Consider the following 24154-nt stretch of genomic DNA (forward strand, 5'->3'; position numbering starts at 1 on the left):
CCAAAATAATAAAAACATTCTCTTCTTTGCTGATGTTTTTATAATTTTTTTTTAAAAAATTAGTTCTTTAATCCACTTGGAAATTATTTTTGGTACACGACCTAAGGTTGGGAATTTCTTATTTCTCTCCAAAGAATAGACAGTTGTCCCAACACCACTCACTAGACCATGTGTCCTGTTACCTGTCACTTGAAATGCCATCTTTATTGATTCGTTTTCTATTTCTGGACTTTCTCTTCTTTTCCTTTGATCTGCTTATTCCCATTCTGGTACCACACTATTTATGATTGTGGCTTTATAATACATTTTAATATCTGGTAGAACAATTCCTTTCCTGCTTCTTACTCTTCATTTTAGAAATTTCCTGGCTAGTCTGATGTATTCTTCAAGGAGTATTTTATAATCATTTAATCACATTAAAGGCCCTGCTGCAGCTGTAGCTTTTGTTGTTATTATTATCATTATTACTGACATTAAGAGAAGTAGGCCAGCAGTGAGCACAGACCTCAGGGTCTCGGTGACCCTTTGGGTGTCAGACCTGTGGTGCCCCCTCTAGCCCCCACTCCTCTTTTTGAACAGCCATACATTTGCATGAGGTGGAAAATTTCAAGTTTCAGGGCTCCTGGAAGAAACCACACTTCCTGAGGGAAGGACTACCATCCGAGCTGCCAATGATAGTCACTCTAGGCAAGGGTGGGTGGGATAGGATTGTTACCTGAAGTTACGGTTCTTAAACCCCAGATCCACCTTGGGAGAAGCAAGGGGCCACTGGACTTGTTGGTCACCTCAAAGCAATTTTCATGTTTTGTCGCTTCCTTTCAGGCAGTCAACTTCTTCCAGAAACCTACAGTGGGGCCCACAGGAAAAGAAATCCCAAACAGGTCAATTTGGAGTAAACGAAAAGTCTCATAGCAGCTGAGGAAGATGGGGAACTTGCTCATGACTCCTGATTACAGGGAGCAATGCTGAGCTGACCGTCCCGTCCTTCAACTGCCTGTTAAACTCAACTGCAAACACATGAGGAAGTCTGCCAGGAGATATTTTCTGTGAAAAACAATGCCTTTTAAATTACTAAACGTAAATTCTTGGACACGGCCTTAAGAGGAAGAAGATAATTATATTTTTCATTTCTCCTACTGGGTCAAGCAATAATAACAGTGAACAGTGACTGAGCGTGTACTTGGCGTCAGGCGCTGTTCTTACTGCACCATGTAGATTAACTCACTCAGACCTGAAAATAACTCTGAGGTAAATACTGTTGTTTCCACATTTTACCAAGAAGATCGAGGCAGAGAGAGGTGAAGAAACCAGCCGAGGTCACATAGCAGGAGAGCAGTGGGGCTCCAGGAGCTACACCTGCGAATAACGACACCACTCAACTCTCTCTCCAGCCAGGTGAGTTACCTAAACGCACACAACGAGGAACCACAGAAAACAAGTCTTCAGAAAACATTAAGCCAAGACGAAATGCCAGCAGGGCCAATACCTGAAACCGCTGGGAGTGAGCTCAGACGCTGAAAGAAAATGTCCCTGAACTCAAGTACATGTGGTAGAGAAATCAGTTCTGAAAAGCTGCTCATGTTAAACTAAAGTGGGGGGAGAGTTTGCTGCCCTGCCCACCTCCTGCTGGCAGGATACAGGGGTCTCCTCTCTGGCCCTGCGACCCCTGTGGAAGGAACAGGCTCTGAAGGAAGAAATGGGCTGCACCTGCCCCACTACTCCCTACCTGCTCCACCTTGAGACGGAAAGACTTTTTTTTTTTTTTTTTCGATATGTGGGCCTCTCACTGTTGTGGCCTCTCCCGTTGCGGAGCACAGGCTCCGGATGCGCAGCCCAGCGGCCATGGCTTACGGGCCCAGCTGCTCCGCGGCATGTGGGATCTTCCCGGACCGGGGCACGAACCCGTGTCCCCTGCATCGGCAGGCGGACTCTCAACCACTGCGCCACCAGGGAAGCCCCGGAAAGACATTTTAAATGGGGCCTTCCTGACCTTCTTGAAGCACAAATTCTGGCGCTTCACATTCCACTGGCTAATTCTTGCATCTTCAATGACTTGCTTTTGTCTTGATCATTATAAAGGTCTTCAAATGAATATCCAGGGATAGAACAGACCGCGTCCTCCCGATTTATTCTTCCTTGCAGTCTGGTTCAGAAACCCTCACTGTCTGACACAGGTAACCCTGTCTGGGCAAGTGCAAACGATGTGACCAGGAATTCTGGACTCCCAGTTCCTAAGCCTCGATGGATAAGCAGCAGGGATGCAAAGTCCCCAGGGCAGGGCTGCTTGGGAGAGGCTCAACACACACGATCCCATCTAAATCTGATTCCCCATCCAGGTCCCACACTATCCTGCCAGCCCCCAAATTCGCAACCCAGGATCCACCCTGGGCGACCTCCCTTCTCCTTCTAACAGCCCCAGAGCCCACACTTGGCCCTTGGATGCGTGGGTCCAGCCACTTCATCCATCCTTTATTCATCGCCTCCATCCAGGCTGCTCCCCTCTCCAGTCTCGTCCCCTCCTCACCGTGGTCAGAGGTAGGACACCCCCTTGCTTAAAATACTTCAGTGGCTTCATTGCTCTCCCCAAGCCTTCCAGATAAAACCCCAAACACCCCTAGCAGGATACACCAGGCCTCCGCAAAGGATGTGCTCGCTCTCCAGCCCGACAGCTCATCTGCTACCCAAGGCGCCAGGCTGCTGAAATACTTAAGTTCCCAAGAGCACGCAGCCGAGAGCACGAGGCCTCAGCTGTGCCCACTTTGTTTTACAGGTGTGGCTCCCTTTACCCACTCGGTCACCGGGTGAACGCCTGCGTGCCTTTCAAGTGCCCTCAGGTGTACCCTCAGAGAAGCCTCCCGCTCTCCCGGGCTGCCCCGCCCCTTCCCCTCGCCCGCAGCGGCCTGCCTAGACCCCGCCCAGCCCCGCCAGCTGCGCCTGGATCTCACGGCTCAGCATCTCCCAGCACCATGCCTTGCATTTTCTTTCCCCCACTTCCCTGAAATTTAGATAAAGGTTCTCCGTACCAAACTCCATACGAAATTTCTTATTTTGATCATTTTTTTCCAGCACTCATGTTTACTTTATAGAAATAATAAATGCTAACATAGATTTTTGGCACTGTATTTTGCAAAACAAAAACCATGTTTCTTATATGCTTGGACAAGGTAAGGAAGCTGAATCAGCTGTGACAGTTATTTTTCGGAAAACTGTTTTCTCTCCAGGAAGGTGTTCTTAGATGTAAGACAATAAATGGAACAACGAAAGAAAAAGGACAAAAAACGTCTTCTGTGCTAACTACTTCCAGAAGAGATTTGAGCCAAGAGAGGGGGCTCCAAGAGGCCAAAGTTACCTGGGAGAGGGATCCTTGCTGACTGGGGGCTCAGGGCTGGCCCTGGTGCTGCCCTCCAAGTGACACATAGCGAGGGCGCTCTTGGGAGAGCCTGGCCATGGTCCTGGAGTCAGGGGTCACACGTGTGCCCACTTCTGACCTAGAGATTTCCGAAGGTGGGAGGGAGGCTCTCTGGGTGGCCAGAGAAGGCCAGGCATGAAGGGACCTGGGACGTGTACCTGGCAAGAGCTTGGGGGCACCCTCTGTCCCACCTCAGTCCCCTTGTGCTCCTCGGGGCATAGGGAGAAGATTCTCTGGGGCTCCACACAAAGGAGCAAGGGTGCTAGCAGAGGTGAGCCTGTCAGCCACTATTAGGTGCCAAAAGGAGACAGCTGGTACTCGGAGCAGAGTGGGGCAAGGCTGAAGCGCCCCTAAAGAAACCCACACACACCATCCACAAGAAGATGGCCACAGGGTGCCCTCCAGTTGTGGACCAGGCATCTCTGGGCTTTCCCTCCTCCCTGCCCCAGCACCCCAGAATGACAAGTAGAGAAAGGGGAGCGTGTGGATTGTATCAAGGTTCACACCATTAGCTGCTCCTCTGTGTGGGAAGTCGGCAGGCTGCCTCATGCCAGGCCTGGCCAAGTGACTCGCCCTGATGGATGAATGTGAGTGGAAGGGACAGTGGCAACCTTCAAACTGACCTTTACTGCGTGTCCCCCTGTTTGTGCCGAGACCAGAGATTCCTGGATAGAGGCTCCTCCTTTAGCCAAGACCCTGTATGGATGCAGCATGAACAAGAAGTGAACCTTGGCCATTGTAAGCCCCTGAGATGTTGAGGTTGCTTAATACCAGGGTGACTGGCTCTTCTGTTTGCCTCTGACCTTCCTGATTTAGCACTGAAAGTCCTGCATCCCCGGAAACCCCTTGGTCCCCTAGTTGACACAGGCAGGAAGAAGGAAATAGACTCTGATCCTGGAGCCACAGACCAAGCCTGACCTGGGAGGAGGGAGAGGCAATAGTGGCGGTCACACTGGTGGAGTTTAATCTTCACAGTAACCTATCTGTTAATTATGGTGATTATCCCAAATTTCCAGGTAAGGAACTAAGCACTGAAGAGGCAAAGACATCTTGCTTAGCAAGTGGGGACTGAAACCCACATGTGTCTGGCTCACTGGTGGTGGTTCTTTCTTCTGCTACACCACTGCCCATCCTGCCCCCAAAGACACCCCTACAAAGGAAAATACAAATGCCCCCAAAACAAGCACTCCTGAGGAAGGAATCAGGGAAATGTGAGGGGAAGCAATCCTGGTTCAGGAAAGCTACAGAAACTGAAGTAAGAAGTTGTCTCTGGGCTTCCTGGAAGCCAGGGCAGAGAGGGAAATGCTCCTCTTACTTTATTAGGGTTAGCAGGGAGAGGTATCTGTCCAAGAGACTTGCTGGTTTTTTTTTTTTTGGCCACTCCAGGCGGCTTGCGGGATCTTAGTTCCCCGACCAGGGATTGAACCTGGGCCCCGGCAGTGAAAGCACTGAGTCCTAACCACTGGACCACCAGGAAGTCCCCGGGAGACTCTTTCTATGTGACCTGAGCAACGCTGTGCCGAATGGCTCTGGCTCTGGGGAAACAAGCTTTGTGAAAGGACAGAGGGCTTCTCCCTTTATAAAATAGGACCCTGGTAAAAGCATGTTTCCCCTCCTGCTCCCACCTGCAGGTGTAACAGCTGGATGGAGCTCTACTGAGACCACTTTGTGAAGCCTCAGGACGTCACTGGGGTAATGGCTTTGGATGATGTTTAATAAAAGGGCGCAGCTTAGGAAAATATGGACGATAGTGAATCAACACCCTTGCTTACCCATGTCTAGTAGCTACATCCTCACCGATCTACTTTGCCACAAAACCCCTAGCTGCCTGCAAGGACCCCTGTGTGGCCACCTCTGCATCCCCACCACCTTCAAGGCGCTGGCCCTGGACACAGCATCTGCTCCAAAGTACTGTCCTTCCCCCATGCAGAGGAGCAGGGCAGCTGGCCCCAGTTCCATTCTCCATGTTCTCACCTCCAGGTTTAATGAGGGGATGAATGTGGAGTTGCTCTGGTCTGTTCAGATGGTGGTGGCCTTTGAGCAGAGGTGAGAGACTGAAGGGTCCCTGTCCCCTCTGCAAGTCCTCCTGATCCTCTGGTTACTCTGAAGGTTTGTGGGGAGTTTGGTTGCCTCGCTTTGCAACAGACGGATTTAGAGAACATTCATCCATGAGACCAGGTGCCTCGACCCTAAGGTAACCAGGGTTTGCACCACGATCAATCAGCAAGCATTTCTTTAGCCCTAGTGGAAGCCAGGGCACTGGGGACACAGCGGGGTATGTTTAAGATCCCCTCAATCCTGATCACTGCAATAGGCAGGGCCGTGCCTGCAGCTGTGCAAGCAGTGCACTGCCCCATGTCAGTGTACCTGCGCCTCTGTTAGGTGGCAGAGATTTGTAGAGCCATTACTACAAATTTCCAGCAGGTGGCAGTCAAGTATCTCGAGGAAGAAATGCCTTTTTTCCCCTAGCTGTGGGGCATATGTGAGGTACAGGAGCAGAACAGAGGAGAAAATGATTAGCTCACTTGCCGGTGTGTGTGGGGTAATGGAAGGAGAAGGGACCAGGGAGGAGGGGAGACTTGAACCAGGTTTGCCTGGTGGACTGGATGATTAGAATGATGTTCTGAGCAGAGGAGAGCTCATTTGCAGTGGCTGTCAGGGGCCTGGGGAGAACCCCGTTTGTGGCACTTGTGTACCCAGTCCTACTGGAAGCTCTAGATGCTTGGGAATCCTGAAATCAAACAAAAATCAAGGAGCTTGCATTTGGAACGATGGGGCTTAGAGAGCCTATTGAGAGGGTCTCACAAGAGGCAGGGGTTGGGAATCCTGGAGTAGTTTGTGAATCAAGACAAGGCTGGTCCGGGCTTCCCTGGTGGCACAGTGGTTGAGAGTCCGCCTGCCGATGCAGGGGACACGGGTTCGTGCCCTGTTCCGGGAAGATCCCACATGCCGCGGAGCGGCTGGGCCCGTGAGCCATGGCTGCTGAGCCTGCGCGTCCGGAGCCTGTGCTCCGCAATGGGAGAGGCCACAGCAGTGAGAGGCCCGCGTACTGCAAAAAAAAAAAAAAAAAAAAACCAAGTCTGGTTGGCCTTCCCTGGTGGCACAGTGGTTGGGAATCCGTCTGCCAATGCAGAGAACAGGTTCAACTCCTGGTCCGGGAAGATCCCACATGCGGCAGAGCACTAAGTCCGTGGGCCACGACTACTGAGCCTGCGCTCTAGAACCCATGCACCGCAACTACTGAGCCTGCGCGCCTAGAGCCTGTGCTCCAAAACAGGAGAGGCCACTGCAACGAGAAGCCCGCGTACTGCAGTGAGGGGTAGCCCCTGTTCGCCGCAGCTAGAGAAAGCCCGTGCACAGCAACGAAGACCCAACACAGCCAAAAATAAATCAAATAAATAAGTTTAAAAAGAAAAACAAAAACAAGGCTGGTCTATGTGGAAAAGGGCCCCAACACCACTGATGGAGGAGAGTCTACAGCATTCCAGTCTTGGAGGGCTACTGAGGGCTGTTAGGAAGATTCTGAGATCTACTTAAAAGGCACAATACAGAGCATGCACCTAGCCCAGCACAGGAACTCAGTAAATGTTTGTTGAACGAGTGATAAAAGGGACACCTTCTTAGACCGTCGCCAAGTCTGTCACTGAAGTACAGGAAAGAGAACGCCCTGAGGAACAAGCTACAGCCCCACTGTGCTTTCTGGGAGGACTCTTGGTCCTGGACGGGGATGCACGGACCACTGATGGCACCTGTGTGGGAAGTGGCCCAATTCCAGCCGACAGCTGAGCAGCTGCCCAAATTGAGGTGGATCATGATACGGAGGCAAAGCAGAGAGGTCATAAAGAAGGGTCATAACTTTTTGGACACTTGCTGAAGGAGAATTTTTATTTTATGTGCAGAAAACAATGAGTGGACAAGCAGGTCCAGATTATTCCTTTAACAGGTTTGATAAAAAAGACTGCAGAATAACTTGGAGTCTCAGGAATGTCCGGTTCCCCTTCAAATATCCATGAATCACCTGAAAAGGGAACTGATATTCCTTATTGCTTTTAATGCACCAGGCCCTTTATGACACAGTGGTTAGGAGCATGCTCTCTGCTGAGAAGTGATGGTCAGGTTTCAAATCCCGACTCTACCAGGTATTAGTGTCTGGGGTGCAAATCTCAGTTCCAACATACACACGACCCTTAACTTTGCGTGTCGGGGTCTCCTGACCTGGGAGATGCGGATGGTACCACCACCTACCTCAGAGCTGTGGTGGAGAAAGGAGATGAAGAAAGTGCTTTAAGTGGCACCTGGCACGTAATAAACCCTCTACTCGTGTTAACTATTATTATTTTGTCATTTAAGCACCACCAAAGCTCTATTAGATGTCATCTCTCCCACTTTAAAAATGAGGAAACTAAGTTTCGGAGAGGTTAGGTAACTTGACCAAGGCCAGGGATTTTATAGGAAGGTAGATTTAAACCCAGGTCGGTCCTTTCCACTATGTGGCATGGCCTCCATGCAAAATAAAAAATGGGCACATTCCAGAGTATCCTGTTATGAAATTCTTCACACCAGCGCTTCCCAAAGATCTCTCACTGAATACCAACGCCATGAAACTTTAATGATGTTACATGGGGGGAAAAAATCAATGGCCAAAGAAGCGTGGGGAATTCCGGGCTAAATGCTGGGTTTCTCCTCTGCAGGGCTTCTCGGAACCTTAAACAGGGCCCTGCAGAGGGCGAAGTCCGGGAGCAGCGGGGTCTCCACCTGCCCACAGATGCTGGTCCACATGTTTTTCTTCACCTAACATCTAGTGGACAAAGGTTGGATGGGGCACATTAAGGGGAACCTTGCTCTGCAGAATCATTCAGGATGCAGTGATCCTGCTTCCCCTCCTTCCCTGCCTATTTCCTCGCCAGAAGGTGGTCGGCATGGCTTTGTCAGCCTCCTGGCTCCTCTGAGAAAAGCCGAAGTTCTGACGACCCTGTCCCACTTTGCCTCGTGAGTGGTCCCTGGCCACTTCCTCCGCCCAATGCCTGCCCTCTGCCTCTCAGCACCCACATGCATTCAGCCCACCCACCAGCCAGACCCAGGGTTTCTCTGCATTGCCTGGAGGGCCACAGTGGAATCTGAAGCTGCCAGGGGGGTTCACATGTGCTGCCTGCCCGGAGGATGCAGGCCTTGTTCTCCTCGGCGCCCCAGTGCTGGGGAGGCAGGGCGTGCTCTGTACCGGTCACATCCTGGCTGCTCCGGGAGGCCACCTCCCGAGGGCCAAGCTCTCCTCCTGGCCCTCAGCCTTGACACACCCCTGCATTTGATGATGGTACAGGGGTGGTCATCAGAAGGGACCAGTGAGTTACACTCAGTAACCAGAGACACACAGCCTGCCTCCAGGCTGTTGGGGGCTTTTTCTTTTCTTTCTCCTTTTTTTCCCCCTTCTTTTTTTAAAACCTACAGGATAAGAGAATAGAGCTTGGCCCTAAAGACTCAGGGGAAGAACGCTCTTTCCACCAAAACACCTGCTGCCTGAAGTTGAAGAAAGTCCTAGAAAACATCTGCATCTTGTTCTAAAGGAAACAGAAGGATGCACTGCTGTTACTGGCAGTAAAGAGAAGGATGCTGGTGTGAGGGGAGCAGAGTCAAAGATGGGGCAGCCCGAAAGGTGCTGAGTTTCGGGGTAGGGCTGTGGATGGAGGCCAGCTGGGACAGGCAGCAGGGGGTGGACCCGAGCAGCGTTGAGACTCAGAGAGGAAAAGGGATGTGCCTCCTTTGAGAATGCGGGGAAGGGAAAGAGAAGGACAGAAAAATTGGGAAGAATATTGAGCAGTGGTTAAAAGAGATGGAACAGCCTTCGCCTTTCTGCCATGGCAGGGAGCAAGACCGACTACAAAGTGGGGAGGGACTTGAGGACAGGCCGGGAAGCGGTGCAGAGCAAGGGTGGGCAAGGCCATGCACTGGGGGCTTATCCAGGCCTGTGACCTGCCCGCACCTCCCCCGGCAGGAGCAGAGGAAGAGCCAGGGTTCTGCCCTGGAAGGCGGGGCACGCGGGGCATGGACGAAAGGGTGAGGGGATGATATGGGTGTGAAGAGAGGTAGGACGGGGTGGTGGTCAGTCCTCTGGAGCCAGACAGCCTGGGTTCAGCTCTGCCACTTACTAGCTGTGTCCTGGGCCAGTTCCGTGACCCCTGGGAGCTGCAGTCTCCTCACCTGGAACAGGAGGAGGATCCCTCCTCAAGACTGAATGAGGTCAGTACATGAAAAGCACTTAGGATGCCCGTCGGGTTAACTGCGGTTACTGAAATGGATGAGCTGTGAGGTGAGACAAGGAGAAGAAGGCTGGGGGAGGTAAGCACGGAGGTCACAGAAAGCAAACTCAGACCACAAGTCTGGGGTGAAGGGGCTCAAAAATGGTGGGAGCCGGAGCACCTGGGGCGGCAGGGAGTGCCTGGCAAGTGGACAGTGAGCTCTGGGAGCAGAAGGCAGCCGATGAGCGATGGGGAAAGGCCCGGAGAGGGACCTGGCGGGGTAGAGACCATGCCAGAGGCCCGTGTCTTGCAGCTGGAAGCACTGAGGCCTCCTCAGAATTTGAGAGGGAGGTGCTACTTTAAGAAGTCCATTGGGCTTCCCTGGTGGCGCAGTGGTTGAGAGTCTGCCTGCCAATGCAGGGGACACGGGTTCGTGCCCCGGTCCGGGAAGATCCCACATGCCGCGGAGCGGCTGGGCCCGTGAGCCATGGCCGCTGAGCCTGCGCGTCCGGAGCCTGTGCTCCGCAACGGGAGAGGCCACAACAGTGAGAGGCCCGCGTACCGCAAAAAAAAAAAAAAAGAAGTCCAACCTCTTCATTTGACAGTCAATGAAACTAAAATTAGAGAAATAACTCCTACGGAAAGCTGGGAAGAGGATAATGAGAAAGTTAGATCAACAGGTGATGATAACAAAACGTTAGAGTGACCCAGGAAGACGAGATGGCCAAAGCAAAGGATGACTATTTCCCTACAGAGATGGGGACTGCGGGAGAAGCAGAAGCCAGTGGCTGACAGTGTCGCCCAGGGCTGGGCTGCATGGGGGACTCTGGGGGACTCTGGGTGGGGGGAACACCCGGCTAAGAAGGGTCAGGGGCACGGTCCCACCCACCACAGGATTTTGCTGATGGGTAAGGAGGCCTCAGAGGGCTACCACGGCCCCAAAGGCCAAAAGCCATGCATCCAACAGAACTTACTAAGCATCCCCATATGCCAGGTAATTTCTACAGTGAAAGAATTGGTAATTTGAGTAAACTTGCACCACAAATTGCCTGTGGCAGTCAAATTTCAATTCAGGACGGTTCTGTCATAATGGAGACACTAGGAGTGTGCTGTCCCACGACGATTCATTAACCTTTCAAAAGACATTTACTGAGAGCCCCCAAGTGCCAGGCACTGTTCTCCATGGCAGGGCTGGGGCAGGGGACAAGGAGCCTTCTGCTCGTCTGGCATACATTCCGGTGACCAAGGCAAGCAAAGGGTTAAAGGCTGAAGGATTCTGGGAGGTGGGGAGGAAGTCGGAGATGGGGCAGGAGGCACACTGGGGCGGAAAGTCGAACTGTGGGGAGATGGGGGTGGGGAAAGGAGTGCTGCAGGTGAGAAGAGCCAGGGCAAAGGGCTGTGGTGGAGGCCACAGGGTGCCGGGCAGGCCTCTGTAAGGCTTTGACCCTGAGTGAAACGACGATGACATGATCCCACGTGGGATTTAAGTCTGGCTGCAGTGTTGAGAAGAAACCGTGAGGAGGGTGGATCCTGTTGGGGGTCTGTGCGCGTGTATGCGGTGGGGCTCTGTGCATGTGTGTGTCTGTGATGGTGGGGCTCTGTGTGCGCGTTTGGCGGTGGGGCTCTGTGTTCATGTGCGTGTGTGTGCATGAGTGTATATGGGGTGGGGGTTAAAGAGAGCACCACCAGTGAAGGCCAGTAAGGAGACAACTACAGTAGTCTGGGGAAAAGATGATGTGCTTCAGGCCTGGTCTGAGGAGTGGCTCCAAGAATTCTAGATATATTTGCAGGCAGGCTGTGCTGAAGACGGATGGACGTGAGGTGTAAGAGGAGGCGGGGCTGGGTGGCCATGGCCGGGTGATAAGAAGCTGTCGATTATTGATACGTTGTGAGGGAACAGCCGGCGGGATTTCATGTCTTTCTGCTGTGAGGGGGGTAGCCAGTCTGTAAACTACACAAAGGCCCCCAGCCCAGGGGGCCAGTGGGGGTGAAGATCCCACCTGAGCTCCCCCTGCCAGGCAGCATGCCCCGTGTGACAGCTGGAGGAAGAGGTGCCTTCTTTTCATCCACCCAGCAGGGCAGGAGCTGTTGGTCTGGATCGTGCTGAGTGGGGGGTCTGCATCACTGACTACACTGCAGCCCACGCACCCACCTCCTGCCTTCCTGGAGCAGCGCCCACCTCCTGTTGGCTGAGTATCCCGCGTGCTGAGGATGGTGCTAGCCCTTACCCAACTCATTTGGTCCTCAAAATGACCTTTTGGGGATGGTAAAAAAATCACCATCATGTAAAAGGTGGCACTGAGGCTCAGAGAGGTGTAGCAACTTGTCCAAAATCACACAGCTGGAATGGAGGAATCAGGGACAGAGCCCCGATGTGCCTAACTCCAGAGCCAGGACTCCGTACATACTTTGTTGCTTCAGAGACTCAGCAAAGAAAAGCAAAAGCTCCATCCCAAGCAGGAGGAAGAGGTAGGGCCGGCTCTCACCCATCTGCCTCCCGCCTACAGCGCAAGGATGCCCAAACGGGTCACAAGGCCGTGAATCGACCAGAGTGCTGGGGGCACGGCAGGTGTGCTAAACTGGTTAAACAGTTAACCAGATGATCCTTCCTGTTTCAACTCGGAATGACTGGGAACCTTTGTGAAATGCACTTGTCCACTTGCCTGCCCTGGCAAGCACAGTTTGAGGGAGACGATTTAATTGTGTGATAAGTCTCAAGGCCTCTTGCCAGGGCCCTAGATCTAAGATGTTCATCTGAGTGTTTCCTGACCCCAGGAATAACCCTGCAAGTTCCTCTTTTAACTAAAACGGAATCACCTTGTTTTCTTTCATTGGTCTCCTTCCTACACAAGGAATAAACAAAATTTCAGTGATTTCAGTTTCATTTTTCTGAGCTTTGGTTACAGCAAGTGAGTGTTACATGTCTAAGAATCTGAAACAACATGAGTTGTCGAGCTCAAGATACTTTTTCTGAGAAAATAGGCAGTGCAGGAATCACAACAAAAATAACACAAAAACTGCAGCAGCAGAAACCACACACTGGGCTTTTATTCTGTGCCATGCAGTGTTTTTCTCATTTAATTCTCAATTAGAAGTAACTAAGTCTCAGAGAGGTCAAGTAAACTGCCTGTAAATCCTCAGTGCATGAGTGGGAAAGCCGGGATTCAAACTCAGGTCTGTCAGACTCCGAAGCTCTGTGACAGGTAAAGGAGCTATTATCCTTTCTGAATGAAGTGGAGCAAAACAAAAATAAAACCTGCTGTAAATCAATAAAAAGGCAATCACCCTAGTGGAAAAATAAAGATTATGAATAGGTTAATTCACACAATGCATTTGCGCAGGCAGAGGCCACAAAACAACAAAAACAAACTTGGTAAAAAGCAAGGAGCCTGACTGGTTTTCCTTTCAGTAAAGATCTACACATGGATGTTAAAATACATAAATACATACATACAGTTGGGAGGGGTGAAAAAACAGAGATGGCAAAGATGAAAAAAGATAACAAAAACTATGTTTTAGACTCTTTAAGATTATATATTTTCTAAAACGGCCAGGGGAAACATCCAGACATCTTATTTCTCTGGCAATGGATGCAGTTAAATTCTGACTTCTGTTATATATCCTTATGTAAAAGGACATTTCTAAGATAAGTGAAACCATTTCTTTTTATTTCAAGTCTATCCTAAGGTTTCTCCAGTTGATTTACAGGCTAAAATACACACACACATTCTCTCTCCTTCTCCCTGTCTCTCTCGTACTTTCAAAGGCTCAATACAAATATTTTCAACATTCTTTTCATTCTCTTGAAATAAAATGTGTAAATAATATAACCTTACCAACACTTATAATTTCAAAAACAACGTGACTGTAATACAAAGAAGAAAAAAAATAAAGTTAAAATAAAATAATATGTCTATCAATACACAAAGATTGGACACAGCTACTCTAGAGACATAGTGAAAGATATAATGAGATGCTTGTATCTATTTATAACAAATAGGTAAACCTCATATACCTGGTGGTTGTGTTCCTGGAAAATTCAGTATATATTAAAAACATGAAAAAATTATTTATGTTTATATGTAAAATGGAGTCAGACTCTAGGCCCAGATCTTTATAAACAGGGTCTCACCTACATGAATGCCCACTGAACTTTGGGAAGTTGGGCAGGATGTTGGACAATCCTTTATTCTCCACGTGTTACATCCAGCATCCCTGCTGCCCCCCAGTGAAAGCCCTGTGCCCCAAGTTGTGACAGCCCAACCACCCTGCACATTCCTGAGATGTCCTATAGGGGGCGCTACGAACCCATTCACAACCAGTAGTACGTTTCACCTGCATTTTCTACAAAGAGAAGGGTCAAGGAGGGCTTAAGATATTTACTCAAAGCCATATAGGAAATCAACAGCAGAGTATACAGTAGAGGAGGAAGGGAATTATTATAATATTTATGTTTATTAAGTGCTAGACATTGTGCCAGGTGCCTTTTGTTATGTCCATCCAGGATCTCATCTAATCCTCCTACCAACCTTGGGGTTAGTTCTATTAGCGTCCCCAGTTTTCAGACAGAGACACTATGTATCAGGGAAGCTAGGACACTGCTCAGGGCCCCGTTTTAGGTAACTACAGAACTAGATTTTATCCAGTCCTTTTTCTATTGCTTCAAGCTGCTCTCCCTCCAGGTTTTGGGCCCACACCTCGGAAACCAGGTCCCTCACTTTGCTGCTTATCTCTCGGAAATAGTAACTGGGATACACGCTATCTGAAAAGCAACCGACAAAGAGAAAGATGGTTCAGTCCGTTTCTCAGCCCTTCTGGCTCAGCCAGTGTGGCCAATGCCTGGACCAGGAAAGCCCAGGGGCACCTGAACACAGGAAGCAGACTCTTGATAAAGTCATGAATCACCTTTTCCTGGATTCTTGGGGGAACCTGGCCTGAGCTGCCAGGGTCAGGGCAGGATGACCAACGTGACTGCAGGCTGGGTTTTGGGGACTGTTACTGCCCCAGAAGACCCCATGCCTCCATAGTCCCACTCCATGCCTCAGAAGACGGCTGGCAGCTGAGGGGCTGGGGCCCATGCCACTGAAGCAGGAAGGGCCGGACAGTGAACGAGGGCTTGGTCACCAAACCTTGAGGTATCATCAGGTGTGGGGAATGGTTTGAAACAACAACTACAGCTTCATGGCACATCTGCCTCTGCTTATTTAACCCTCAAAACATCCCTAGGAAAAGGTACTGTTATTTCTATCTTACAGAAGAGCAAAGAGGCAGCCAGTGACTTGCACTTAGTTACACAGCTGGTGAAGGGCAAGACCAACACTCAAGCCCAGGTTAGACTGGCCCTGCCATGCCCCTTCCCACGTCCCTCTCCTGCCCTTCCAAAACCCTTCCTGATGCATGCATTTCAGGAAAATGTGTATTCAGCACCTGCCATCCCAGCTTTGGAGGGTAGGTGGGCCTTGCACCCCTCTACTCCACAACCGCTGGGGCTGTTCTGGGAGACTGAACGTTGGATTAGGAACTTGAAGATATGGTTCAGTCTTAGAATTCTTAGGTACCTTTCTCCCTCTGCTTTCTGGCCACAAAATCATGACGAAGCATTTTGAACAAGAAACCTATTGCATTTGACTTCATGTGCAGGAAAAGAAAATACTAAGAGCCCACATTTGTCACCCTGATCTAAACTCACTGCATCATGAACCCTGCAGGCCTGGCAGGGTTCAGATGAACCCATTTGTTGGTGACAAGGCAAAGGTCTCTGGGGCCTCTGGGGACTTCCCTGGCGGTCCAGTGGTCAAGACTCCGTGCTTCCAGTGCAGGGGGCACGGGTTCGATCCCTGGTTGGGGAACTAAGATCCCACACACCACACGGCCAAAAAGTAAATAAATAAAAAATCAAAAAAATTTAAAAAAAGAAAACAAAACAACAACAAATTCTGAGGAGGTTTCATAGGAAATGGTTCAACTCAGGCTCCCTTCCAATGATTTCTTGCAAAATTAGTCAAAGTAGGACCAGCCCCAATCTAATGCACCACGGGCTTACTTTTAGCGCTAAGATTATGAGATATTATAGCTCTGCGGCTCAGTCTTCACTCTGCCGCTTCCTTGTGTGATTCTGGACAACATCTGACCTCTGCTCCTCAGGCTCCTCACTGGCAAAATGCGGATACTGACAGTACCCACCTCACAGGTGATTGTGAGTAGTAAGATAAGTCACGTAAGGAGCTGAGAACAGAGCCTGGTCCATGGTAAGCACTCAGTGAATGCTGCCAATCATTAATATTAATGTGGACTGCCATGTCGCACAAGGATGGCAGAAGGCACTGGAGACATTGGACCCTGGGGAGGGAGATAAGAAGGTGGGGAAGAGAAAGGAAGGGAGCCCATGAGCACAACTTCCAAACTCAGAAAGTGGAGTCACGCCACGCCTACGGACCTTTGTTCTGTGCTGCTACAAAGGGCAGAACTAGGTCAATGAGGAAACAGTGCCTAGAGGCAGATTTCGATTAGAATAAAGAAGGGTTTTCTAACAGGCACACATATCTGTAGAGGGGGAGCAGGAGGCTTGGTGGGTGGGTGCCCCAGGGGGCCAGGGGCCTGACTGTCCTGATCAGTACAGATGGGATTTTCCTGCACAGGAGGGTGGCCAGAGGAAGTGACCCCTTGATGCCCTTCCCCTGGACCGTTCTATCACTCTGATAAGGAGCAAATAAGTGCAGATAGCCAGGGTGTGGCTCATCAGCCCAAAGGGAGGAGGATGGACTTTGGACAGGTCTTAAAATACACAACCTTCAGGACTTTCACTTAATGCTCTGAGAACACCAGGTGGTAGTGACAGCGGGGCTCTGACCAGCAATGGCTCCATGAACCAACAGTGTTTCTGGAATGCCTGCTGGGTGCCTAGCGCAGTGATTCAGAGAAAGAGTGAAATGACAGGGGTGTGGCAACAAACCATGAACACTTCCTTACTTGGGAGAATTTAAAGGCAGCATCAGTTACAAATGCCACCGTTACTGGGGACACACAATATGAAGTGATCAGGCCTGCTAACTCCATGGGCTGGGACTGGGACAGGAAGAATGGGGGCCGTCCTAGTCCATAGGCAACTTCCCAACCTCTTCTCAGGTGAAGGTGTCAATGTTCTTTACCACTGAACCTTTTACTGACACACCCCCCGACCCGGGTTTACTTGGTCTCCTGGGCTGAGCTGCACACAGAGAAAGGTGCTGGGACACGGTGAAATGCCCGGGAGCAGGAAACAAGACAGAGAAAGGGGAGAATCTGCTCCTTGAAAACTGGTTCAGAGGTGGGACACCCAGGAGGTATCCTCCATCTTGAAACTGTGTTACCTTTATAAACTATAAAAATGAAAATTTTTATTTTATCAGCAAAAATATTACTGGGCTGTATTAAAACTACAATACAAATCTGAGAAAAAGTATGAAATTCCCAAACTAAAGCTCATCAGCTATTTTCCAGGTAGTGGAAACTGCTAATTTATACATTCTCAACTCTGAGAACTCAAAAGCAGGTGAGTGGCAGTAGGTATCAAAAGATTAAGGAAAAATAACAAATTACGGAGGTGACACAGGCGATGTTCTATGTACTGATTTCATTCTTTGCCACTTGGAAACGCCTGGCAACATGTTTGAGAACCACTGTCCAGGGTGGCTAGGAGCTCACTGGGCAGGAAGACAGACCCTCTCTGCTCAGAGAAGAACGTGCTCAGTAACCCAAAGGCCCAGCCTAAGTAACACAGGCCCCTAGACGCTGGGTCTGCCGTGGCCGATTCCTCCCTCCCCACGCGGACCTCCTCCCCTGCGGTTGTAGGTTCAGTCCCAGTACATCACTGTCTTCCCTCTCTATTTGTCTGTCTGTCTGTAAGTAACTCCCACTGCTTCTTCCGGCCTGTGATCCGTCCTCTCCTCTCCCACTCACTCCTCTCTCACTCACTCGTCTCTGTGCTGCCCACTACAACCTCAGTTTAAAACCGCTGGCCTCCAGCACTGTAACAGGAGTCTTCTCCAGAAGCTTCCACAGTCTTTCCTTCCTTGAAAAGGCTTCTTCAGCTCCCTCTGTCCCCTCCCAGACTCAGAAAGAACTAACACCCAGATCCCACCCAGCCCAGGCATGTGCTGGGCATCGGCCCAGGGCAAGGAAGAGACACATGTTCCAGCTTCCGTGCCAGCTCTAGTCCATCGATACTGGCTGCCCAGAGGGCCGCGCAAAGAAGGATCCTGAGGGTCAGAAAAAAGAAGACCACTGTGCTCAGTTATTACCCTTCTACCTGGCGGTCAGAGGACTGGGAACAATAGCACTCACGCCGCCCTACCCCCCAACCCATGCTGTCCCAGGACAGGGCAGAGCATCCCAGGAACTCAGACCACCTGCCCCTGGCCTGCACCCAGTCCTTCATTCCCTTGGGTGTTCCCTTGAGATCTCCCCAATGACCCATTCCCAGGCTCCTCCAAAACTTCAATATTTATATTTACCTTCACTGACACCCACTGCTGCACCGCACTTTCCCTCCTGCAATATGCAGCAAATGTGCTGCGCCTTTCACAGCATCGGGACTTCCCTGGCGGTCCAGTGGTTAAGACTCCGTGCTCTCAATGCAGGGGACATAGGTTCCATCCCTGGTTGGGGAACTAAGATCCCGCATGCTGCATGGCATGGCCAAAAAAAAAAAAAGAAAAAAAAAAAAACTTCACAGCATCTATAAAGCTTTTCCCAAGTAGGTCAGAGAGCAACTGATTTTACCTTTGCCTTGGTATCCAAACACACAGATTCTAAAATTCCCCACTTTACCATCATCTCCTCCACTCACTAGCTGGTTTACTGCACACATATAACTTGCTTTACTCATGCATATGGTGATTATTGACCATCTTGACGTCTGTCTGTCTGAGACTGTGAACCCTGAAGGGCAGGAATCAGATCTGCTTAACTCACTGGCTCCGAGCTTGGTAGAGCAGGGACCATCAGAGAAAAGCACAGAGACTGCGGCCCCAGCGCAGCTCTGCCGTGACTCACCATGGGGCCCAAGTCACTCTGCTCTCTGGGCCTCAGTTTCCCCAGCTACAATAAGATGTACTTGAACTAGAGGCTCTCTGAAGTCTCATCCAGCTCTAATGCACTATGAGAACAAAGGCCCAAAAGTGTTAGATCCACGTCTTTTCATGACATATGTGGGCAATATTTACTCAGGGTCTGGCTCAGCAAGATATCACAATACAGCTCCTTTGAGTGGCGTGGATCCGCCATTGCGATGAGTGAAAACTCTACAGTGGATATTTAGTGCGGTGGGATGTATGCTTGGATGGCTAAGTATGATGGACAACAAAGAATAATTTTATTTCCCTTTGAGAACATAAGTACACTATTCTATATTTATACCCTCCATCTCCTAATTTAGACAGTGTAGAACTTCTGAATAGCACTCACTTGCCAATAACTTCCTTCTACATCTAAAAGAAGAATAGGAGTCATATAAGTTCACAGATTGAATGGATGGTTGATTTACAAAGCCCTTAAAATGTGGCTGCAGGCTGACGCTGGCAACCCCATAATTAGATATGGCATATTCTGCAATGATGTATTTTTTTTCTGTTTTTTAATAACTCAGTTCTCCTTCTGGGATGAGGGGGAAAATGGAATTTGTTAAAAATAAATCGAGATTTAGTGGCTTTTCAGCCTTCTGCTGCTTGTTGCTCACAATATTCTATAAATAAACGAAGCCCTGCCCTATAGTGCACTGTAAACACCCACAGACACTCAGAGCCAAGTTCTTCCAATTATGACCCTGTGCCAGTTGCCAAGCTACTGCAAGGACCCACTTGAAAGGCAGCCATCTAGGCCGTTTCCTGATTAAGCTGCCCAGTAGCAAGGAATCAAGGCCTGCTGCCTTGGCATCGTATCTAGTCTCAAAGAATTGCTCGATCTAGTCTCAAAGAATTGTTCAAGGTCCTTGAAATTAAGCCTTTTCCTTGTGATCGAATTACAATTCAGAGGTAAGTGAAAAACTAACTACCTATCCATCCATCCATCTGCCTGGGTCATGTGTGTGTTTCAGATCCTGGGCTGTCACATATTAGACTTCAATCAGCAGCAGAAGTGCATTCACAGCAATGTCTTTAATTGCAGCGAGCAAATCAAGGTCAAACAAAAGTAGGTCAGCAATGAATGTGACAGGTGAGTCAGAGGCAGCTTGCCCTTCTGCTCAGCAGCCTCACTCACCAATCGGTTTGGGTCACTGTTGCCCAATGCAGAGGCTGAAATGGTCATTTAAAAATGCATACTATACCCTGAGAGGGGCGATGCAGATGGCGTGGAGTGTTGGGCTGACGGCTCTGTGGTCCAAATGCCAACGTACAGGTTGGGATGGCCCCAGCTTTCACATGGTCTCCACAAGCCCTTTTAAAACTGCATGTGCAGAATCAGGGGATTGCAGCGTGCCAGAATCTCCCTGAGAGAGAAATTGCTCCAAGCAGCACTGGAGCAAAATGGGCTCTGGCTAGAAACCGATGACCCTCCCTCCTGACATGGAGGCTCTTCATTCAGTGTCAGCTCCACTGGGTGAGCGGGAAGCAGCACTTCTCCAGCTCGCCAGGAGGCCTTCAAAAGGCCCTGGACTTGGCTCCCAGCCCTGGAGCTCATACTCGGAATGGGGAGCCAGTTAGTGAACAAGCACCACCTAATGGAGAACCGACACGTGCTCAGATTATCCAAACTTAAAACTGGGACCTACCCTTAGAGGGCAGAATTGTTAACAGCGAGTGTCCTGGAAAACCTGGGGTCTAGGGGGTCACATAGCACCAAGCCTCCCCCGCAAGGTCCCCCCTGGCATTGACCTAAAGTGGCCCTTCCTATGGCTTGCACCCCACCTGGGGGTTCTAGCTTCTTAATTTCTGAAATTGTTTCTTTGTGTCTCCTCTGATTAGAATGTGAGTTTCAGAAGAGCAGAGAGACCCCCTCTGTCTTGTTCTTGAGTGTTTCCAGAGCAACTAGGACGATGACTGGCTCAGAGTGGGTGCTGAATAAACAGTCACTGAGTAAAAGAATCCATGCCAAACCTCTGCAAGTGCATCCCATGTACCAATCTCCCTGAATCCTCGCAACGATGTTAGGAGGTGAAATTATTCTCTCCTGCACAAGGAGAAAATCAAGCCTTCAAGGAGGGTATGTGCTTTCCCAGGCCTGCACATCTAACGAGTTGATGGAGCTGGAATTCCAAGCCAGGCGTGAAGAGTTCTAATCCTGGCTTTAAAGTGAGCATCTGTTGCTTTTATAATTTAGAAAAAGAAAAAAAGAAAAACTTTAAAGAAAAAACTACGCATCAGAAAAAGCTTTATATTAAATGATCTAATATGTGATGAATTTAGTTCCTGTGCCCAAAATCCAAGTCCCTCTTCTAGCTGCAGAGGGCACTGGCACTGTAGCCCGAGCAGGAAGAAAAATTCGGGGGCCTCCTTTGTGGAAGGTTTGTTCTTGTCTTTCTGTGAAGACCCAAAGGATGGACAGGGAGGGGAGCGGGCATCAGAAGCAACCCCCATGATTCCTGTTACAAACAGCAAGCCCATTCCATGCTTTGCTGGAAAGGCTCTAAGGAGATGTCGACAAGCAAGTTAGAAGACTAAAGAGTTAAGGTGCTTGGAATCTGCCTTCTCCCAGACCCATACCTTGAAAACTGGAATGAGAAAAAAGAAAAGGGGAGGAAGCATACTCTTTAAGACTAAAATTTCAAAACAAAAAACGTAAGTTAAAAAGTAGGGCTTCCCTGGTGGCGCAGTGGTTGGGAGTCCGCCTGCCGATGCAGGGGACACGGGTTCGTGCCCCGGCCCGGGAGGATCCCACATGCCGCGGAGCGGCTGGGCCCGTGAGCCATGGCCGCTGAGCCTGCACGTCCGGAGCCTGTGCTCCGCAACGGGAGAGGCCACAACAGTGAGAGGCCCGCGTAATGCAAAAAAAAAAAAAAAAAAAAAAAAGTAGAGGGACTTCCCTGGTGGTGCAGTGGTTAAGAATCCGCCTGCCAATGCAGGGGACACGTTTGAGCCTGGTCCGGGAAGATCCCACATGCCGCGGAGCAACTAAGCCCGTGCGCCACAACTACTGAGCCTGCGCTCTAGAGCCCGCGAGCCACAGCTATGAGCCTGAGTGCCACAACTACTGAGCCCGCACGCCTAGAGCTGGTGCTCCACAACAAGAGAAGCCACCGCAATGAGAAGCCCGTGCACCACAACGAAGAGTAGCCCCCGCTCGCCGCAACTAGAGAAAGCCGGCGCGCAGCAACAAAGACCCAACATAGCCAATAAATAAATAAATAAATTTATATATTTTTTAAAAAGTAGAGATTTACATTTACCTGAATTTAAACCACTAAACCCTACTGAAGCTAAGCTTATGCACCTTTATAATCTATATATCACAATAAAATTCTTATTAGTCTGATATTTGGGGCCAAAAAACCCTCTCCAGTTGGTCTCCTAGATGCAGTTATGGCTTGAATTTATGTGCACATCAGTAGGTCAGTCTCATCAAAAAGACTAGGCCAGTTCTAATGTGTGGATACATTTCTCAAATATGGGGAAGAAATGAAAATGGCAAATCATATCAGTAAAACAGGTATTTCCAACTGCTACCAGGATGGCCCAATAGCCCTCGAATACAAACATCCTACAGAAACAGAACGCCCTCCACGGTTGTGAATGAGGAACAGCAGGAGGATAAAAGAGCATGTGAATTAACCTACTGGGTCTCAGTTTCTCAGCCAGGACCCCTGGGTGGGCTGCGGAGAAAATATTGAGCTTATCATGGCATTTTTCGGGAGAGAGGCTCCATACATTTCACCAGCTTCACAAAGTGATCTGTGACCCCAAATGATAGGAACACTCACCAGCCCTATCTTTGCCGTGCCTGTTTTCTCTGGATAATCCTCCTGATATAAACAACAATACAGGAAGCCCCCCCACCCCCACCCCCGCCATGCCTCTGGCTTTCACAGCGGACAAGATGACACTGACGATCAGGGAAAATTGTCCAAGCTGTTGCCTGAAGAGCCCAGCCACTGAGGACTGCCCAGTCAATGACTGAAAAGAGGTCACTGGGCTGGAAGAGGCCGAAGATCTTTTACGCCTTAGCTTGAGCCCACTGCCCACACAGGGACAAACAGCACAACCAAGAAGACCGAGAGTAAACTTAGGGACCAGAAAGTCTTAGGTAAGATTAACTTGGGAGCAACAGTGTGGGACGGGGGAAGAACGTGGGCTTTGGAGCCAGGCACGGTCAGGTTCCAATCCTGGCTCCATCTACATGCTAGTCATGTAGCCTTGGGATGGGGATGATGACGGTGCTGCTGAGGAAAGCAGTATCTACGACGAGCTATTATTTACTGACAGCGCAAAGTCTAGCATTTAGTAAGCAAGTACTTATAGACTTATGAAATAACATGTTATTTTATTTAATTTTTCACAGCAACCCTGTGAATACTCTCCATATTATCTCCATTTTCTACATCTGGAAAAAGAAGGTTAAAAAGGTTAAGTAGCATTCCCAAGGTCCACAGCTAGGGGGGATTCAAACCCAAGTCTGTTTGACTCTCAGCCCAGGCTCGTAACTACTAAGCTTCACTGCACTGCCAAGCCTCAGCTTCCTCATCTGTGAAAAAGACAATAATACTCAGCCCTGCAGGGTGGGAAGGATTAGACAGAATGCATGTGAAGGTTTAACACAGTACCTGGCACACAGGAAGCTTTATAGTGTAGCTATTAGTGTCATTCCTACGACATCTGGACCTTTGGAAGAGAGAGGGAGACGTGGTAGGCGGGCATCTGGCTACACAGATGGGACAGCATCTCACACCACAGGGCTCTGCAAACAGGATTAGGAACTTTGGGCCAAGGCTTAGGGGCCTGGGATGACCTACTCCCCCTTAGGGACAGAGAGGGAACACCTCAGCAAGATGGGTAAGAACGTGTTTACTCAGAGATGAAAGGCTTTGCATCAAAACGTGGGGAGGATTGGGGATTTGGGGAGGAAGGAATAATTCAAGTTCAAGAAGAAAGTTCTCAAGAGGCAGTGCCAGACAGCATGGCTATGCCTGGGCTAGGAATGTGGGCCCACTGTCCTTTCTGACTCCCTGACACCCAGGAGAGGACAAGAGTTCCTGTGTATGTTTGTGATAAAGGAGATGCCTAGCCCCCAGGTTATCAGTAAACCCCACGTGGAACCTGAGCAGAGCCTAGTCATTCTTAAAGAAAAAGAGAATTTGTTAGAGCGAGTCTCCCTTGGAGTTAAATATGAAGAAATGTACTCATTGCAAGAAAGAACCAAGACTTAGTGTGGCTTGTAGTGTGTAACATCAGGGACCCATCTGTAGGAAGAAGAATCAGACTCACTGATACCATCTTGACTACTTTCTTAGTGGAAGACTGAACGGGGAGTCTAGGAACAGCAGAGTCACTCCTCAGAGAGATAATAACTGCACTGCAGGGGATGTGCATCTGGGGGCTGACAT

General features: G+C 49.6%; 1 protein-coding gene across 9 annotated transcripts in view; it reads right to left on the reverse strand.

The window, feature by feature from the left end:
* Positions 1–24154, reverse strand: part of BMAL1 (basic helix-loop-helix ARNT like 1) — a 106387-nt gene that overhangs the window by 36934 nt on the left and 45299 nt on the right. For all 9 annotated transcript variants that reach the window (XM_089915132.1, XM_089915128.1, XM_089915127.1 and 6 more), the window contains one exon: positions 716–844. The gene's annotated coding sequence lies outside the window, so the exon portion shown is untranslated. The remainder of the gene's footprint in view (positions 1–715; positions 845–24154) is intronic.

The sequence above is a fragment of the Delphinapterus leucas genome, chromosome 7 (assembly GCF_059928025.1).
Source record: "Delphinapterus leucas isolate spDelLeu-1000000601 "Yukka" chromosome 7, BTC_Dleu_Yukka2, whole genome shotgun sequence".
In the NCBI taxonomy this organism is placed as follows: domain Eukaryota; kingdom Metazoa; phylum Chordata; class Mammalia; order Artiodactyla; family Monodontidae; genus Delphinapterus; species Delphinapterus leucas.